The sequence below is a fragment of the Mus pahari genome, chromosome 11 (assembly GCF_900095145.1).
Source record: "Mus pahari chromosome 11, PAHARI_EIJ_v1.1, whole genome shotgun sequence".
Classification (NCBI taxonomy): domain Eukaryota; kingdom Metazoa; phylum Chordata; class Mammalia; order Rodentia; family Muridae; genus Mus; species Mus pahari.
In genome coordinates, this window is record NC_034600.1 from 66,258,809 (window position 1) to 66,280,304 (window position 21,496).

The following is a 21,496-nucleotide window of genomic DNA, read 5'->3' on the forward strand; positions in this document are numbered from 1 at the left end:
TGCTGCTATAAACAGCAATTAAGTTTTTGTCAATGTATTAGAGATGAAATGATATTTAAAAATTCATGAATTACTCTTCAAAACATAAAATAAATCTATTATTTCTTACACAACTGTCATGACTCTGTGCAATGCTCACATGACATATTCACTTCCATTATAACAGCTTATACCCTCAGGACAAGACATGTTTTAAGATTGTCTCTTTCTTCATTTGAAATTCCTTACCTACTGAAAGAGAGATTTGATGGCATTCAGAAGAGTTTAATTAATACTTAACCACTATCTTAAATATACTTGTAATACAATTTGGTATTCAGAATTCATTTCTGATCACAAGTCCTCATGTCTGTCACTGAGTTCTGCAACCAAAAAGGAAAATAAGGCTTTGGGGGATTGTAGGCTCTCCCATTTTATCCAAGTCATAACTTCTTTGCAGCTGAAAGATTAAAAGCTATTCTTAAGCCAGGTAAACACTGTCTGAAGCTTTTCTAGAAAATAAATCTAGAAATCACAAGAGAGCATCAACAACTTTGATCACTGGATTTTTTTTTTTTTTTTGAAAAACAAAAAGGCTGTAAGGTGTACTCTTTTATAGGACTCAAACCATCAAAAAGAATAAAGGTTTTTATGGAGATAATAATCAATGCCCTGAATAATATTTACTTAGTTATTAGGAAAACAGCAACAAAGTACCCCTGATGCTTTTACCTATGAAAATTAGATTCCCTTACTCCATGGATGTAGTAAAAGTGAAACAAATGATGTAGCAGTGAAATTCTACATTCTTGCATATGAGCATATGCATACACATTCCCAGAAAGAGTTTACCAGAAAACTATGTAATGTTTGCAATATAATGATATGAGGAATGAATATTTGGGGGATTGAAGTTATAGATTCAGAATTTTTTGTCTTATTTATTTCCCTTTTGGTGTTGTATAAATTTAAACAGATATTTTAGTTGAAAATACTATCATATTTTATTGTACTCTTGTATGACTGCTATTTGTTTTAAAAACTAAGAAATAATTGATTCTTTATATTTTTCAAAACTACTAAAATTATTTTTTCTTTCATGCATATCAAATTCCCCATCAGCATTTAAAATATACACATATAAAATCACTTAATGCTTACGTTCACACACATCTTTAATTTTCACACACACACACACACACACACACACACACATATATATATATATATATATATATATATATATACTTTGTTGTATGTGTACACACACATAGGTATGAAATTATAAGTGCATATTTGTAGTAAACAGTATTTTTACTAATTCAAACAACCAAAAGCAGAACAGCAAAAATGTGCTACAAATAAAACCAGTTCATAACCCTCTGCTTATAAACAATGTATACTGAACTTTACTCAGGATGAAGTTTTTTTTTCTGATAACCATGGATTATCAGAGCATTGTGCAAAACACTTAACTAGGACAACCACAGTATTTATTTCAAAACCATTCTAAAATAGACCTACAATTTATGAATATACTTTAAATCAAATCAAAGGGTGAAATTAAAAAGCTTTCAGCTTCTGAGCTGAGTTATGGAAAGGGATTATGTTTCCAAGATCCTTTACAGTCCCCGCGTTGACAATATGCAGAATAATTGACAGCTGTTGCTTGAGAGTCCTTAACTATCAACTTGAATGTAATTGGTGTGCTCCTTTTAAATTTCATGAGAGGTTTGAGATTTGAAAGTCACTGTAGCCTCATTTTGTGTATGATATCTATGTCTCGGAGTTAAGATACAAGCTACTAATTGTAGAGGCTGCTTTGAGCTTTTAGTAGAGGCTTCCAGAAGAGGTGGACTATGATATCTTATTGGCCCTGTCACAGGTTTGAACAATAAGAGTTTGTGAGAGACCATGAGAAGTGAGAAAGCTGTGTCTGGAGCTATATGTAATAAAATCTAAAGCAGGTGACTGGAGAGATGGCTCAGAGAATAAGAGCACTGACTGCTCTTCCAGAGGTCCTGAGTTCAATTCCCAGCATCCATATGGTGGCTCACAAACATCTGTAATGGGATCTGCTGCTCACTTCTGGTATGTCTGAAGACAGCTACAGTGTACTCATATAAATTAAAAAATAATAATAAATAACAAAATTATTTTTAAAAATCTGAAACATTTGAATAAATCTAATTTTAGAGCATGGGCCCACCCTAAGTAAGACAAATAACTTAGATAAGTAATTCTCACATGAGTAAACATGAGAAATAGACCAATGAAATGCCTATGTGTCACTACATATAGAAAAAAGGTCAAGATATCGTCTCTTCAATATAACATTAATATACACATTTAGTATATAAGTGGAACTTGGATATTATAACTTAAAAGTGACAAGATTTATTTTTATTTGCATTACACCCAACTTGGAATTAGCAATGACTTTCAAACTGTAAATGCAAAAGAGGTGTTTTGTATTCAGTTACATTTGGCTATATATATATATATATATATATATATATATATATATATATATATATTTATATTTATATGAAAATGTGATGATATGTTCATTCTTCATAATCCTGGCTTTTGAATAGACAATACTCATACCCTCTATTTTGAAGAGCTGAATGGGATGTTCAAACATAAGTACATCAATATTAACTGAATAAAAAGCAGAGAGTTCATAGATAGTAGCTAGTGTTACAATTCAGAATTAAAATGAGTCACAGAGTCCACAACCAAATTCATGCTTTTTAACATTAAAACTGATTTAAACATGCAAAGCTGTAAAAGGAAAACATCCTAAAAAAAGTGATAAAATGTAGACAGTATGTAAGTTAAGAAAGTTGACAATGTACAATGTTCAATGTTATAGATGGACTTCAGCCCCTGGTTTTCATATACTGGGTTTATGTCTCTACTGTCTCATGATATTGGTAATTCTATAGTAATAGTATGGAAACTATACTATAGGAAGAAATGAATGGTATTTCATACACATATTGATTTAGTCACCTCATACCATACTAAACAAAATGATTGCTCATGTGAGTTTCAGAATTCATATGAAAATTTATATATTTCCTTTTTATATGATCAATCTAGGAATTTTGAAGTGTTTGACTCTTATAAACAGCTGTTAATAACCATGGTTCTTATCCAGTATCAGTTATTTTCAAACTTGAGTTTTGACTAAAAATTCAACTATAATTTGATAGTAATTTAATTCTCCAAATATATATAAAATGTAATATGTACTTTTACATTCATTTTGAATATGCATTTTCATATTCAAACAAAAAAGTCAATGAAAGATTAATATGTTGTAATTTTAAAGCAATGATTTATGATGATTATTACATCATACTATAATTATTTTCTACAAGATTACTCTTGAGACAGATTAAAAAACATGTATAATGTTTAAATAGGAAATCAGAGCTAGAAAACCAGGAGAGCTGGCAGGCAGATGATACGCAGAGGCCCACCACAGCTACATGGCCCACCCATAGTGGGATATGCAAGTATGTATTGCAGAGATAAGAGAGAAAGAGATGCAGAATGGTTTGCTGTCTATGAGAGGCACAATTGGAGAGAGGAAGGCGGAGGTGATGTGGGTGCTGGAGGTCAAAGGGTGGAGAAGATCAGACTGTTGTAAATAGCCTGCCTTGTCACCTGAGACCATGGTGAAATCATGGTCCCACTGAGGGCCATGTGTACGTAGGTGACCATGCAGCAGTATATATCTCTATTGTCTATGGCTCATATCACTACCAATGGCCATGATGAAACCCAGAGTCTGGGCTGCCTCTAGGGACCATGGTGATGTGCAAGGGCTTTGCAGATCTGACTCCATTCTTCGCTGGATGCAGCACTCAGGGGTTCTGTCACTCTCCCTCCTCTGCAGTGCCATAGCCTCAGCAAGGGAGAGATGGCCCCATCATTGCCACCTGTGTCAGGTAGGAGAGCTAGTCCAGAGGTCATGAGAGCCAGGGAGCTAGCCTCACCCTCACCAGTTGGGGCAGTTTTGGAGAATTTGCCCTGGTGGTATGGGAGCTGGAGAATAGGCAGGCTGCCCAACCTAGCTTCCACCCAGGCCCAGATCCAGGGCTTGAGTTAGCTCACCTCATCATCTACACAATCTATGATCTGTTAGCGTATGTGAAGTGGCTGGTGTTGCAGATCCAAAGCTTCAGGAGCTTCATGACATACACTATCAACAGGATATGCTAGAGAAGTCCCAGTGTGAATCCAGTATTGAAAAGTGTAGTAGAAGTCGGAGTCCTAGAAGCAGACCAGTGGTTCTGCAATGGACATTATTGCAATGAACATTTGCAAATAAAAATATGAGGACAAAACAAGATGCACTGTATGAAAGAAGAAATATATATATATATACATATATGTATACATATATGTATACATACACATGCATATACATATATAATATATATGTGGGCAGTGTATAATTTTTCAGAATTGTTTCTCAAAATGGATCAGTTCCCTGTTAGAATTCTCTAGAATATAGTGAGTGTTTTACCTTGAAGTGTTCACAGTCTAATAAAATGTTGTGAAACAACAGTTCTCTGGCTTTAGTATGAGATCACAGCTATTTTGATAACAACTCTTTTAATAGCTTCTCTTTCACTCATTCATCCAAAATAAAACACAAAAAAGAAACAATTCATATTCTCAAACTTAATTGTGATAAATGCCTCATTTAAAATTCAGCACTCGGAAGACTGATGCTTTTAATTATGAATATTTTCTAAAACTACAAGAGGTAATTAATGCTCACTGTTCAAATATAAATAAGCTTAACAAGTATAGATCAAATGTATTTTTCAGTCTCTGTAATTCAAAGTTCATAGAGCATGTGCACTAGGAGTAGGTGGTTCTAAGTTCAGGGCTAAGCTAACTGAAAATCTCTTAGCGTCTCTGGGTCTGTGAATTGTGATATGATTATCCTATCTTAAAAATTAATAGCCGGGCAGTGGTGGCACACGCCTTTAATCCCAGCATTTGGGAGGCAGAGGCAGGTGGATTTCTGAGTTCGAGGCTAGCCTTGTCTACAAAGTGAGTTTCAGGACAGCCAGGGTTATACGGAGAAACGCTGTCTCGAAAAACAAACAAACAAAAAGTTAATATACACTTATAAGTGATTATTTATCTTTCTTGGTCAGGATTACCTCAATCAGCATGATTTTTTTTCTAGTTCCAGACATTTGCTTCCAAATTTCATGCTTTTTTTTTTTAAATCGTTAAGTAATAACCCATTGTATAAATATATTCTTTTTCCATTAGTCAGTTGAGGAACAACATCTAGGTGGTTTCCAGTTATTCGTTATTATGAATAAAGCTATTATGAGAATAGTTGAGCACGTGTCCTTGTGGTAAGATAGAACATCTTTTGAGTATATTCCAATAATGGTATAGTTGGGGCTTGGGTTAGATTGATAATTATTTTTTGTTAAGCCATTACTTCAATCCCAAATACTCTTTTATAGCTCACTGAATTCAATTAGTTCTGTACATATGTTCATTGGGACTGAATCATTCACTCTAACATGGGCAACATACTAGGAATATGTCCTGGAAGAAAACAGACTCTTTCAAATGCTAACAGCCATGAATTCCCTGTTACTCTGAATACTACCTCTGTTGGTAGTAAGGGCTCCTACTTCTCTTTTCTGTTCAGTATAAAATCTTGCCTGGTGGGAAATCACAGCTTATTTGATTTTATGTAAACAGCAACTCTATTATAACCTGAAGGCACTAAAGAATTGATTTTCTTAAAGCTACTTCTTTCCATTAAAACAATACTAAACTCCATGCTTTGTTTTAATATCTACACATTATTTGGTCTGTTTATGTTATACTAAATTCTTCTCTTTAATCATTTTGAAATGTGTTTAAACAAATAAATCATAAGTATCAAACCTCTGTTTAAATGCTCAAAAACAATTCTGTATGTAACTATAAGTAATGAAGAAAAATAATGATTAAGTTTATCTAATGTTCATTCACTTGAAATTGTTACCTTCTAGGAGTCTTGAGCAAGTTTGTTTTCTGCACTAATTAAAACATCAAAAGGATGGCAAAATCTTAGGCACTGCAGGAAGGAAAAGACAAATATTGTTAAAAAGGAAAAAGCACATCTATAGCAAAATATAGAGAAAGATTGATCTTGCAGACCAGAAATAGGGAGGAAGAACAGAATTCATGCTCTTCCCATCAAAGGATAGGACATTTTAAAAATGGTTTTGTTCCCTGGGATGAGTCATCTCTTCTAGTTTGGGGTTGGTCACCTTAAATGATGAAAAGTAAATTAATAGTCTCACAGCTTCCAGTAAACCTGTTCAGGAATGGCCTTCATTGTGCTAAACAAATCTCAATCTCAGCCTTTGGTGAAGAGAGCAAGGGAAAAAGCTGGAAGTTTGTCAACTCTCTGTAGCCATCTTCACTGTTCATCTGTCTGTCTATCAGGGATTCTCAAGCTCCTATTCACTCCAAGTGTTTTAAAGTAGGAAAGCCTTAAAAATAAATGCTACTTTTTAGTCCATTTTTAGTTTAGTGAAACAAAATCTGTACTTAAAGATTGAAAATGATGTAATAAAACTGAATTTCAGAGACTTATCTAGCACATGTCAGTAAGTATATTGACATGGTTCTTATATATACCATATATATATATATATATATATATATATATATATATATATATGTATGTATATATACATACATATATGTATATATGTATATACATATATATGGTATATATATACACATATGTATATGTGTATATATATAATTTATAGTAATACACATTCTACATTTAAGTTCGTACAAGCTAACCTTCAGAATATGCTTTGAGATAAATATTTCTCTCACTTTGAATGCAAAAATTGTAATAGTTAATTAAATGTGTTGATACAAATATTTACAAGAATATTCTGTAGTAGACAAAGAAGTCAAGCAATGAGTAGGGGGCTCATCACATGTGGTTTCTTTCTTTAGGTCTTGCAAGGGAAAAACAAACAAACAAACAAAAGCAACAGAAGACCAATGGCTAAGGATTTTATGAATCAGCCTAATCCATTCTGTCCATGTCCACAAAGATGTGCCTATCTGTAGCTTACTAACACACGCAAAACCAAAATATGTATTTCTAATGCATATTTAGAGCAGAGTGATATGTAGCTCCTCAAAAACCATCTACAGGCTAAGCAACAAAATAGCTAATGACAAATAGGAACTTCCAACTTCCCAATAATCTAGAATCTGCATTAGTTGAGACGGTCCTGTCTCATCTGAGTAGATTTGGCAGGATCATAATTGCCTTAATGAAAAGGCAATAAAGGTATTGAAGTCAGGCACAATCATACAAGGATAGGTAAATGGGTGTGGTAGGCAGCCATAAGCACAGGGCAGAGGTTTATGGAAAAAGTCATTAAATATTTTAAGCACCTAAGACCTTCAGAAGGAAAGCAATAGTTCTGAAAGTGGGGCTTCAGTTCAGAGAAATTGACTTTGGGATGCTGCTGTCAGACATATCTCAGCTGTCAGATTGGAGAGTCCTGCGACTTTAAGAATTATGATGGTAGCATGAACAAGCTAAGACACTTACAGGTAAACATTTACCCAGGTCAAAGACTAGGCACAAAAGCATAACTTCAATTTTATAGGTAACAGTAGCTATGAAATGAGGAAATGTTGCCTTCAGCGTATTCTTTTCTGTAGTCATCATATTTGGATCACTCATATGGCATCTTTCAATTTAATTCATATTTCAAATTTGTGATCATCTCCACTACCCATACATTATATTTTCATATTTAAAATGGATTCTTATAGCCTTATGTACAACATAAAGAAACCTTCCTGAAATAATGTATGCAATGGGTACTCTAATGACATCCTAGTATATAAATCCTGTAATACTTGCAATATATTAATTTTTAAAAAAAAACTTACTCTTAATGGTTTTGAGTAAACATGAGACTGAAGCTATCAGACATGGAATTTAGCTTCATGGCAGTCGGTTGGCAAATGGAAGGATTATCGTAATAAGAAGAATGCAAATCATTATGAATCTGTTTTATTATCAACTATGCTCATATAGTGGCAAGAGCTTGAAATGGAAATAAAAATAATACATTAATGCAACTGTCTTACAGAGAAATCTATTTTTTGCTTTTAATTGGAGACCTGTATTTCTATTCTGTATGTTCTATGGTTCCCCCTCCCAAAACTGCATTCATATCCTCCCAAACTATACCCCCACGCCAATCCACACCCTACCTTGTTCTCTCTTCATTTTAGATGAGCACCTGAACATTTTCTTGGATACAGAGAAGCTTTACTGTTTGTCTGAAGCAACCACAAGACATCAGCACATTCAGAAGTAGATTTATAATTGTACTCAATACGATGAAATAGAAAACTTCAATTCTTCCATATTCTTATATTCAGTGCACCCCTCCCAACACATTTATAGATTATATAAATTGTTGCATTTATACCTGATACATGCACCTGAAATTGTTTCTTAATATTTAAAAAAATATGACACAAATATTGCTTCTTTAGGATTAATTTTCATCATACATGAAAAATTAAAATAGTTCTGTATAGCTAGCAATTTTTTTCAGTTTACATTTTTATTTTTCATTTTTTATTGGTTATTTTATTTACTTACTCTTCAAATGTTATCCCTATTCCCAGTTTCCCATCCCCAATCCCCTCCTCTTCCCCCTGCCTTTCTTAGGGTGCTCCCCCACCCAACCACCCACTCCTGCCTCAGTACCCTGGCATATTCCTCAGTTCCTCCCTATCTTGCCTCCCCTCCAGATCTCTCTCTCTCTCTCTCTCTCTCTCTCTCTCTCTCTCTCTCTCTCTCTGATTTTTCAAGACAGGGTTTCTCTGTGTAGCCCTGGCTGTCCTGGAACTCACTCTGTAGACTGTAGACCAGGCTGGCCTCGAGATAGTAATAAAATATAATAAGATAAAACAAAAACTATCATATCAGAGTTGTGTAGCACAAATAGGCAGAAGGAAATAAGTCCAGGAAAAGGCACAAAATCAGAAACCCACTTATTCACACGATCAGGAATCCCATAAATGCCATAAACTGGAAGTAATAATGTACAGTATGAGGTGTAGTACAGACCTGCTCAGACCCTATGCTAGCCGCCTCCATCTCTGTGAGTTCATGTGAACTATAATCATATTAATTTGCAGGCTCTTAATTTCATCCTATCCTTCACCTTCTCTGGCTCATACACTGATTTTCCTCCACTTACAATGTGTTCCCTAAGCCCTGGTGTGGTGGCTTTGATGGAGACGGCCCTTGTAAGGCTGAATGTTCTAAGACATCTCAGCATAACATCTGGCAATGTGTCTCTAGAGATATTTTTTTCCCATCTATTTCAGGGTGAAGCTACTCTGATGGTGGTTGGGCAAGACTCTAATCTATGAGTAAAACTGAATGCAATTAAAAGACATTTGATCTAAAATATCACCTCAGTTTATTGTTTATTCATCTGTTTGTTATAAACCAGAAATAGGTTTTTGGTTTGGTTTTGGTTTTATTTTATTCTAGGACTCTGAGCTATCTTGTTTCTGTTCTTGTTCATCTAGGCAGTGCATGGCATAAGTTCAATTTTGTGGAGTGAGGCTAAAGGGGGAATTAGATATTAGCTCTACATTAGCTGTTTGGTTGGCAAAAATATTTTTCTATTCTGTATACTACTACTTTGTATGAATGGTGGTCTTTCAGTCCCATTTTTTTATTTATTGTTGATGTTAGTGACTATGTTAACAACATTCTGTTCAGAAATTTCTTTTCTGTGTCAATGAGTTCAAGAATTTTTCCTGGTATCAATTCTACCAGATTTATTATATCTGGCCTTTGTATAGTTTTGTGCAGGAGAGATGAGTATAGATCAATTTGTATTTTGCACCATTTGTTCAAAATACTGTCTTTTCCCCCCTCCATGGTATATTTCTGGCTTCTTTTTCATCTATCTGTACATATGTTGGCTTATTTTCGGGTCTCAATTTTAATTCTATTGATCAATGTGCCTTTTTCTATACCAAGGCCATGATGCTGTTGTTTGCTAATATTGCTCTGTGGTACAATTTGAAGGCAGGGATGGAAATACTTCTGTTTTTTCTTTGTTTTATTGATTCGATATTTTTAAATTAATTTTTAACTTTCTGGAATATTTTTACTATACTTGGATGTGTGTGTGTGTGTGTGTGTGTGTGTGTGTGTGTGCGTGTGTGTGTGTACGTGTGTTTCAGTATAACACTAAAAATTGCCTTTCAAGTTCTGTGAAGAATTTTGTTGGGATTTCGATAGAGATTTCATTGACTCTGTAGATTGCCATGGGTAGGCTGACCATTGTAAAAATATTATACCACTTAGACATGAGCCTGGGAGATATTTCTATAATCACACAATTTTGGGGGGTTTTCTTTTTTATATATAAGCTATCAGTTTTTATTTCTGGATAATATAAATATCACTTTCTGCTTTCTAAGTACAATTGGTTTTAATTCTATTTATTTAAATGTTTGTTTACTTCAACAATAATGCTGTTGGTTCATTTACCTCAACCCTATTTCAAAAGTCATAATGAATTTTGTAACCCACTTCCCTATCTATCTTATTTTCAATGATCTAATTAACCTGATGTTTAGATTATACTCTGTATAATCAAAGCATTTGCCTTAATTAAATCTAACCAATGAAAAAGAACCTAATTCTCTCTGTGTCTCTGTCTCTCTGTCTCTGGCTCTCTTTCTGTGTGTGTGTATGTGTGTGTGTGTGTGTGTGTGTGCGTGTATGTGTGTCTGTGTGTGTGTGATTGGTATGCCTCTGTGTGCTTGTGAAGTGGATATTGAGTACTTTTTCCCTAATTTTTCCTACATGAACTTTGAGAATAAGCCTCTGACTGACCCTTGAGCTCAACAGTCAAACTGACTGGACTGTGAATGCCAGAGAGCCAACTTTCTCCACTTCCGTCTTCTCAGTGTGGAGATATATACATATGCTGCCATCCCTGGCTTTTTATTGTATACATGGGATTCAACTGTGCTTTCTAATGCTTGGCAAGAAGGACTCTACCCTTTAAACCACATAGTCACAGAAGAATCTAAATTTGTATTTTGTCTCACAAACAAAAAGAAATAAGATACTACTGCCATTTGCTCATTTCTACACAGTTATGTTTGTTATATATGAATTCTGCTAATTTTAATTTGCAATTTTTAATTTCAAAGTCAAAACTGTAATTAAGAATTCCAAGTAATGTAATATTATTATTTTTATAATTGAAAAATTTTAGGTATTTTGGGTTATTTTATTTAGATTTCAAATGTTGTCCCCCTTCACAAACTCCCCTTCCCATTGTCCTATCCTCTGCCTCTATGAGTGTGCTACCCTCTCCCACCCACTCACTCCCATCTCACTGCCCTAGCATCCCCCTATGCTGAGGCATCAAGACTCCATAAAACCAAGGGCCTCCCCTCCAATAGATGTCAGGTAAGGCCATACTCTGCTACATATGCAGCTGGAGCCATTTTATCATGCTATATCACACATGAAACACATCACTTAATTTTGTTATATTGAATTCAGAATATTTTTTTCAAAGTTTAATGCAGCAATTGCTGGACACATAAGAGTTTGAAATTGGAGTCCTATATGGCGCAAATAAGGCCTCAACTTGTTAAATATACTACTTTAATTGGAATTTCAACTCAGATAATAAAAGCCAGCTGAATGATAATCATATTGAAAAGTGGATATAAATACAAGAGCCCAAGGCTGTGTTTCAGGTGAAGACTCTTTATCAATTTTTAAGCTTCTGATGCCACCTCTCTGAGCAGAAATAAATTCATCATTTAATCACATTCTATTTCATAATAGCCACAAACCCCATGATACACTGTGAGATGTGGTGCAGTTGCAATACGTAATACATTATCTGTCCTCTTGTTTTGACATTGTACACAGTGATGCCAGCAATGCCACCGAGAGTTATTCAGTTAAAGTTGTGACAAGTGCACTGGAACAAACCCAAAAGTCCAATGACAGTGTTTGAGAGCAGGCATCAGGACAGGTGAGGAAAAAGGGAACCAAGTCTCACTTAGAATGAAGGTGAAGACATTTCTACATAAAAAAATGTTCACACCAAAGTTACTGCCAAGTTTGACAGCTGCTATAGACACAAAGAGGTTTTAGTATGCATCAAAATTCTGGGATAAAAATTCTCTTCCAAGTGGGATTGAAGCATCCTCACTTGGGCACTTCTGACTGTTAAAAGTTCTTGAAGTCTGTGGATTGTATTCTAGGTATTCTGTATGTTGGGCTAATAACTACTTATTAGTGAGTACATACGATACCTGTCCTTTGGGGCCCGAGTTACCTTACTCGGGATGGTATTTTTTTAGTTTCACACATTTGCCTGCAAAACTCAGGAGACAGAGGGAGGGAGGGACCTGGGTGGGAGAGAGGAGCAAGCGGGGAAAGGGAACGTGGTTAGCAATGGGCCAGAGAGAAGACAGGAGAGAAACCCTTAGGGTCAGCAGAAAGAATGGAAATATGTAACTTCAGGGGTGGTTGGAGCTAGAGGGGACCCTCTAGAAATTACCAAAGACTTGGGAGATGAGAGACTCTCAGAACTCAAATGTACAGACTTTAGAGGAAATGCCCAACAGTGAGTAGAGGGAACTCACAGAGTCCATATCCAAGAGAAAGACAGGGTATCAAGTGGAGGGATAGGATTGACATTCCACAGTCAAAAATAATGATCCAGAATTGTTCTCGTCTAAGAGAACTGCAGGGACGAAAATGGAGAGGAGACTGAGGAAAAGGAGTTCCAGTGACAGGCTCAACATGGAATCCATCTAAAGGGCAGGATCCAAGGCCTGACACTATTACTGATGCTATGGTTTGCTTACAGATAGGAGTCTAGTATGACTGTCCTCTGAGAGGCCCAACAAGCAGCTGAGGGAGACAGATGTAAATACTTACACCCAACCATTATTCTGAATTTACCTATGGTTGAATTAGGGAAAGGCTGGAAGAAGCTGAGAAGGAGGGTAACTCCATAGGAAGACCAGCAGTCTCAACTAACTCAGACCTGGGAGATCTCTCAGACACTGAGCCACCAACCAGGCTAGTCCTAGACCTCTGACACATATATATCAGAAAACTTGCTGGTGCGTCCTTCGTGTGAGAAGGCGTGACTAACCTTCAAGAGACTTGAGGCTCCAGAACTGGGGAGAACTGGTGATGGTAGGGTGAACATTCTCCTGGAGGTGGGGGGAGTAGAAACAGAATGAGTGGAAAAAATAAGAATAAAAAGTATATTTATCTTTGGCTAACTTTTATAAGATTTTGTAAAACAAAAAATACAACAGAATATCCCATGAGATTATAGAGAAAACCAAATGCTTATTATATTCAGTGTTTTCATAGATGAGTAAAAATCCTAGAAAGGTTTTATGTGTTTTAAAGTTTAACTTCGCGGTGTTATTAAATTATTCGGAGAGGAGGGACCTGGAGAGAGGCAACATTTGTGGCATAAATAAAGAAAATAATAAATAATAAAAGTTTAGAAAAATAAAAAAGTTCTATTCTTCAGTAGAAATGCTATACCATTAGTGAATATTAATGTTATGGAACATAGGAAATAGTCCTAAATAAAGACAGTATTAGAAGTTGTGTATGAGAAGAAAATGTTTAAGAACGCTGTTTTCAAATATATATTTACTTAAATACCCTTTATATAATAAAGTTTGAATATGGTTTTTCCTTCTCAATTACTCCCAGAACCTAGCAATCATATTCTCTGTCTCTTTCTCTCTGTCTCTCGCTTTACATCTCTCTCTCTCTCTTTCCCTCTCTTTTTCCCAAAACAAAATGAATATCAAAATGAAAACCAGTGAGGCAAAAACTAAACAAAAGAAACCTCAGAAAAAAAAAATGCAGGCGCTTTAAGCTTCTTGCAATAGCTTTAAAAAAACCACCAAGACACACAACTAAACAGTATTCAGAGAGCAAGTGCCCCTAGAGCACTAAGTACTAATTGGGTTATCTTTATTATATACACTATGCACACTCATCGCCAAGACTCAGGGGACTATGAAGAACAGAATGTGGAAAGATTGTAACAGATACAACAGGACTGATGCACATATGAACCCAAGAAGACTGGCAAGGTTCACAAAACCTAATCAGGTTCAAAGCAGACAGAATCCCAGCACAGAGAAGGGGAAGTGCACATCCCTAAGTCCCATCCCTAGGAATACTCTTGCAATTGGTACCCATTGGCAAACAGAAAATTATAAATATACATATAGTAAATAGTTTACAAAAGGAAAAGCAACTAAGAAATTTTATACAGTATAAATATAGAGAGAAATAGTCCATATTTTCTTTCTTCTCAAGAACATTGCAAACATAGAAGTCTCTTTCAATTTAAAATGTTTTTGTTTGTTAACATAAATAGGGCAAACCTTGATCTGCCTGATGAGTGTTTAAATTTTGCTGTCTTTAATGTGATAGAACATCCACAACACAGTGTGCAGAAACCTCTGTGGAATGTTAAACTTGCAGGCAGTTTGACAGGAGGGACTTTCCAACCATAACAAGGACATCATTTCTAATTTTAGAATCTTGGCAAATGAGAACAAACTGAAATCATTAGTGGTTCTGCCATGGTGTAGTGATGTTTGTTCCAGTGAAGACATCTAATGGCTAGGTAACAGCTTGTTGCAGTACACCAATTGAGAGCACCACGTTACAGGAGATAAAAGAAAGGTAGATGGAGATTTGTACCTGATTTTCAACAAGCTATGTAATCAGGGAAGAGACAAACATTACAAAGGAATTTCTAAAACAATAGCTTCAAAACACTGGATAATTAAAACAATTCTCATCATTTTTACATCTTAATTCTACAAAGCATTCAAGTGAGATTTCCCAGTACTGATTTCGGATACTTGCGATCTTTTTATTTACTTTCCTATATGTGAATGAGATAGCCATTTTTTTTCTACTTCACTTAACAAAAGATAGATCGCGGATCTTTGATCTCCCTTTTTCTTAATTTCTGCATGTACCTGGTAGTCCAAGAAATCCCCTGGTGTTCGCATTGTCCTCATCATCTCTGGAAGGCATTAGTAATTTAAATGCTTCAAATAGCTACAGTTTCTAGAGCATGCGAAGCATACACCATACTCCAGTGGGTGATTACTTCTAACAAACAGATTTAGCAGAAAACCACCCCCTCACTATAATTACCAGTTCTACAAGTATTTCCTCAAGTAGTACATACTCTTGAAAACATATAACAAAGGAAATGGAAAACTAATCTTGCTTAAAAAAATATAGCAAACTTTTATCTGCTTTGCTTCACTGCATCCGTTCTGTTCCATCATTCTCTTTCATTCTTTGGTAGTCAGCTCTAATTGCATTCTCTTAATTTCTTATGTAAACAAGTTACAGCTTCGAATGAGCTGATTTATTGTAGAGAACCAAACAAGTTCTTCAATATCAATGACTTTTCAAATATGAGAGTTCTCAAATAAGGCATTTTTTGCATAATTTAATGTGAAATGGTTTCTGATATGGAGTACTTATTATGAAGTTTTTGAACTTAAAATGATGCATAGATTCTAAACAAGGTCTTATTACATTATTCCAATGAATTCATGTTGAGTCTATGGAAAATTTGCTGAGACAAAAACAAAACAAAACAAAACAAACAAAAAACAGGATTGAATAAAGATGCTACAATGGAAATAATGGTATTGTGGAGGAAATATGTAAATGAAGAAGAGAAGAAAACTGGTAGAATAGAAAGATACAATTAATATTGGATAAAATCATTTTTTAAGTTCATTTTCCCCAGAAGTTGCTTTTGTAACACGTTTTCAAAAAGAAGTTTGGATATTGATTGATCTGATAGTTAATGCTTAGAAATAAATCAGTAGCTTCAGAAATGTATAGTACCCATGATTTACATGAAAATTGGAGTGAAATACCATTGCTCTAGAATTTCAATCAAAATGATATATGAAAGAAAATGATGTAAGGTTGGTTTTGAATAAATTTTAGAGTTTTGAAGAGTATATGATTTGATTCGAAGCAATTAGACTCATCCACATATTCATAAAGGAAGCTATTCTCTCATGCTAATATGGAATAGCATGAGGCTATTATGTAAGGATGCTAGAAAAAAATAACTGAACATATTTAACTCAATACCAACTGAGTATCCAGCTTCTGCTAGTCCCCTGCTCGTTGGACTTGCAATATAACTACTTATATCTACATCTACTTCTTTATTTTTAATGCTTTTATCCAGGACATGGATTAAATTAGCCAGTCAACCTCTTTAAAATTTCTCCCCAAAATCTCTTTCCCCCACTGTGTGTATGTGTGTGTGTCTCTCTTTCCTCTATCTTTCATCTTCCTCTGTCTTTCTTTCTCTTCTGTCTCCTCTCTCTCCCTATCTTTGTGTCTAATTATCTTTCTCTTCTCCCTCTCTTATTTCTCTCTTTCCTTCTTTCTCTTCTCTTCTCTTCTCTTCTCTTCTCTTCTCTTCTCTTCTCTTCTCTCCTCTTCTTTTACTCTCATACTCTCTCCTCCCTCTCTCACCCTCTTACTCCTCAATATTTGATTAACTGGTATCAGATGAATTTTCTGCAGATAATATGTTTGCAGTCTAGTATACATACACTCACACACACAAATTCAGACAAAGTCTTAAGAGTATTTTCAAAGAAACTCCGATTGTCATTTATAAAATAAGATTATTATTAATCTTACTAATGATTTTTATAATTAAGGATGACATAGAGTTATTTATTTTTAATACTATAAATGGACTAAGTCAGAAATCTCAACACTGTAAACACATTCAATCTGATTAAACTATTCTCCGTGTATTTAAGAGAGATGATGACTTATTCTGAACTACATTTCTATATGTATGATTATGATTTTTTTATAACTACACTATAGTAAAACTATACTTTGGCATGGTCTTGCGTGCACAAATGGGAAAATAATGGAATACTGTAAAAGGCTATTTAAAGAATTTGAAAAACTCTTATTATCCAAATCAGTTACAAACTCAATAACTAAAGAATCAGAAACTATGTAACTTCCAAAATTTTTTGACATAATTTGACGTTGTAATTTCATGGGGAGCTATTTTGCAATGCATACATACATATATAGATAAATAGATATAGCTATACATATAGATATCACATGACATAAAGTTAGTATTCATAGTATGAAAAATAGCTATTCAAATATATCCATAATTATTACATTGCAAATTTAAAAAATAAATCTTCATCTAAATACATGGCATAAAATGTTATCCAACCACCAATTCTTAAACTAACTTAACAAATACTATTCAATACCTGTTAAATTTTAGTTGTTAACTATTTGAAGAACATAATGAAGAAATTTTCTAGTACTGTTTTTATTAAGTATTTTCTTTATTTACGTTTCAAATGTTATCCCTTTTCCTATTTTTATAAATACTTACTTCACTATCATGAGAGTAGCAGAAAATGGCTCAAAAATTGTTCTCCAGAACTCTGCCACTTCAGTTCCAAAACTTTAGTACACCTTATTGCAGCCAGTCACTTAAAACGGTGGGGAACATTAGTAGGCTTACACTAGTCATTGTCTTATTAACATCTAAGATTACTTTTAACTTTTAAGAATAAGATCACATAGTATATTAAAGTGGAAGAAATTCATTTTGGTCATTTTGGGGTTTTGTTGCAGGAAAAAGAAGAATGTGAGTTTCATATAATGTGATTATTTTATTCTAATCAATAAAGTATGCTAATATAAACCAAATAAATGTCACCCTTAGCTTTGAAAAAAAGGCCAGTTTTCAGCCAATATTAAATTAGGGTTAAATCAAAAGAAGTACTATGTAGAGTACACTTCTCTAGTATATTGTTTATGGTTTGTTCTTTTATAAAACCCTTTACTCATGCACCCAAATCCTAGGCTCATTCTGGGACACAGTGTGTTCACCAGAAAAGCAGAGTGTAAAACATGTGTGTGTGTGTGGGGGGGGGAGATATTGGAGGTTATTCTGATATCAGAAAGCAAATGTACATTTTTATGTGTTAAAAGGTTTATCTGCCACAAAAAATTTATTATGCTTAGATCAGAGGTGTCAAGCATAGTTCAACTCTTTGAGACATTACATTATAGGATCTTATTCAAGTTATTTTTTCCCCAATGCACATAATACATAATAGTTTTGTAACAAATCTTTATTAAAGTCTGTATATATAGGAGTAGCTTTTGACAACTTTCCATTATTGTATTAAATTCATTATACTGTTTTTCAACATATGATATTCCACATGTGGTGATTAAGAGATGTTAAAACTAGTTTAGCAATTTCACTTCAGTGTACAGCACAAATTTACACAAATATCCACATCATATGTGAGTAGAATTTTACTGGAATTATAAAAATAATCTATGTATTATATAAACATGAATAATGTACATGTGAAATACATATAATAATGGTTTTAAATATTTACAGATAATGTGTGTATGACACAATTTGAATCCTGCAGTATTTTAAAAATTAATATTTTTTTAGACCCCTTCTTTTTCATGTCATAAGATACTGAAGTATTTCAAATAACGTGATTTTGAGTTATAGTAAACTGCACAATGACTAGTTCAGTTATAATGAGGTTAACTATTTGAAAATACTCAATAAGTAGAAAGAATACACACATAGAATCTTTCTGGATTGTGTTTTTCATTGTTGCCACACTATTGACATTGATTTATTTTATGGATATTTTGTCTGACAATATGTGTAATGTCTTTTCATCAAGCATTTAGCTTTGTTATCAGTGGGTTAAAGCAAACAAAAAGATCACATTATTCTGCTATTAATTTTGCCTATTGGTGTCATCAAAAGTACAACATACCCTGACCGATTTATCAACGTGAAAGGTTAAGTACTTACTCTATGACATCTCAAACACAATCTGATAATGGGCATGAATAGAGGTAAATTCCCTAAGGTTTGGCAGTTAATAAAGGAATGCAAACATGCTGTCTCATCAGACACTGTTGTGCACAATGTGAACCAATCAGAGACAATTAAATTAAATTAAAGTATGTATTATGAAAATGGAAGAAGCAAAGACATGGGAATTATTAATGGGAAAATCCATACTTTTCAGTCTTTCAATACTTTAAAGATTGGAACACTTCATAAAAATAAGCCATAGTATATAGTTTAGCAGAATAATGCTGCATAGAATATATGTTGTGCCAACAAGGTGATAAAAAACAAAAAACAAAAAACAAAAACAAAAAAACCCTAAAAACCAAAAAAACAAAAACTTAAAACTTTAATGAAACAGTAGACTGAGGATATGTGTTATTATCATTAGGGCATAGGAACCTAGATTCAGTTCCTTTAACACAGAGAAATCCAGGGAGGATAGACAAGGAAGAGGAGCAGGGAAAGAGGGAAGGGGAAAGGTGATGAGTGAGATGAGCAGCAAGTTAATTAGAGGGGAATAAAATTGAGAATTAGGGGATGGTTTAGTGATTTAAAGAACGAATAACATTAATATTGAATAGTAATGACAGCGTGATGGGAAAGGGAGAAGTTGGTGTTAACGTACTGGGCATGTAATATATATTCAGTGGCATCTTAAGAGCTACTGACAGACGAGTAGAATGAGAGTTATACTTCAAGGATTAATGTGCTTCTCACTCACATACACAATCCTAAGAGCATCCACTATGAAGAGATTTGGAAATCCTCTCCTTGTAGTTCACTGAAATGCCAACGGCTCATGCAAGAACAATCTCTTAGCTGATGGATAGAGTATTACATTGATTTATAACTTCACTAATAAATACAGGTTAGATTCATTTCTTTCTAGCAGTAGCCAACAAAATAGAAATAAGATGAAACAAAGTTTATAATTTTATATTTTCCCTGTATTGTATAAATGCTAGCAGCTAGGCATGAACAAAATGCTTGGCATTTACTCTGACTTACGTCCATTTGTATTTACATATTTCCTTTTTTTTCTTCCCAGTATGCATTTGTGTGAATATTTTGCTACACTTTCTCAAGACAAAGGTTGTCATGCATATTTTATCTTTATACACAGAAATTCTTTCAAATATATCATGGTTTCTGTAAAGGTGCTTTACAAAGAGTTATCTCTGAAGGATCCACACTAAAAAATGAACAGGACATTGGCCTATATTATCTCACACTCATCTGCTCTAATTTTATAGACTTGTTCTCAGAGTATCTTCCAAATACACATTTGTGGATTATTGTATTAGCATATATTTGTCTTTATTTAGTCTGTTGCAGTTCAGTGGAAAGACTATTATTGTTGTTAATCTCAGTGTTATTCAGCCTTTTTCTTTTCTAATGAACACTTTAACCTGCCCATAGAGGTGGCCCAGGTGTGGCTGCTATGTAACCAGAGCATCCCTAGGTAACAGAGAAGAGGTTATGTCTAGGCTAAGTATTCTGACCTTGGAATATCTGAATCATTAGAAGTCTAACATTCTTTGAAAAAAATTCAGCCAGAGACGACCATTGCCTCCTAGGCCTGGGGGGACAGAACACATCAGGCATCATCCCTGCCAGGTACCATAATGAACAGGTAGGAGGCCTAGCGCTCCCTACACCACGACTGAGACCACTGCAGACAATCAGAGAACCTGGGCACAAGGAAGTGGTGGAGAATTTAAAGGGAAAGAGAAACAGCAGGATGTGGGCACAATGAAAAGAGGCAGAAATGGAGACTTGAGGATAGAGAGGAACATCCTGACATGAGTAGCCTGTGATGCCACCTCATCCATTAGTATGAGGTTGCCAGGTTATAGGGCAGGCTCAAGGGAAAGGGGAAATTAATAGGCTTTTGGTACATGAGGTGACATTCACAAATATCCAATAATTTCTTTTTAAAAAAATCCAAATACCTGGGATAAAATAAATTAACCAGAGGAAAGTTTTAAGTTGCTTTAGAGATTTAGAGATATTAGACCATATCCATGAACCCACCTGGTAAACCTTTATTATAAATATTACAGTAAATTAATCTGGCAGCTGTATTTCTTTTCCTTATACTAGCTCTCAGTAACTGCACAGAGTAACTGAGGTTTGTTTAAAACTGCACCTCAGTATCTGTGCAATGAAATGATCTGCCTTTACTTTCTGGCTGTCTCTCAGCCCCATCCTATGATAGATGCATATTATCATTGATCTGGCACTTTGCATTTCAAGTGTGTTTCCATGATCTCTCTCTCTCTCTCTCTCTCTCTCTCTCTCTCTCTGTCTCTGTCTCTGTCTCTGTCTCTCTCTCCTTCCTCATGGTTCAAAATCCAGCATCTTCTTCCAGATCTGAATCTTCTTCTCTCCCCTCTCTTCTTTCTCTGCTTTGTAGAGGT

General features: G+C 34.6%; 1 protein-coding gene and 1 non-coding gene across 3 annotated transcripts in view; both read left to right on the forward strand.

Moving 5' to 3' along the window:
- Nucleotides 1-21,496, forward strand: part of Cdh12 (cadherin 12) — a 1,034,353-nt gene that overhangs the window by 388,163 nt on the left and 624,694 nt on the right. The window lies entirely within an intron of this gene.
- On the forward strand, nucleotides 20,485-20,612 carry LOC115065069. Its single transcript, XR_003844866.1, has one exon. It is a non-coding gene; the product is annotated as a small nucleolar RNA SNORA17 (small nucleolar RNA).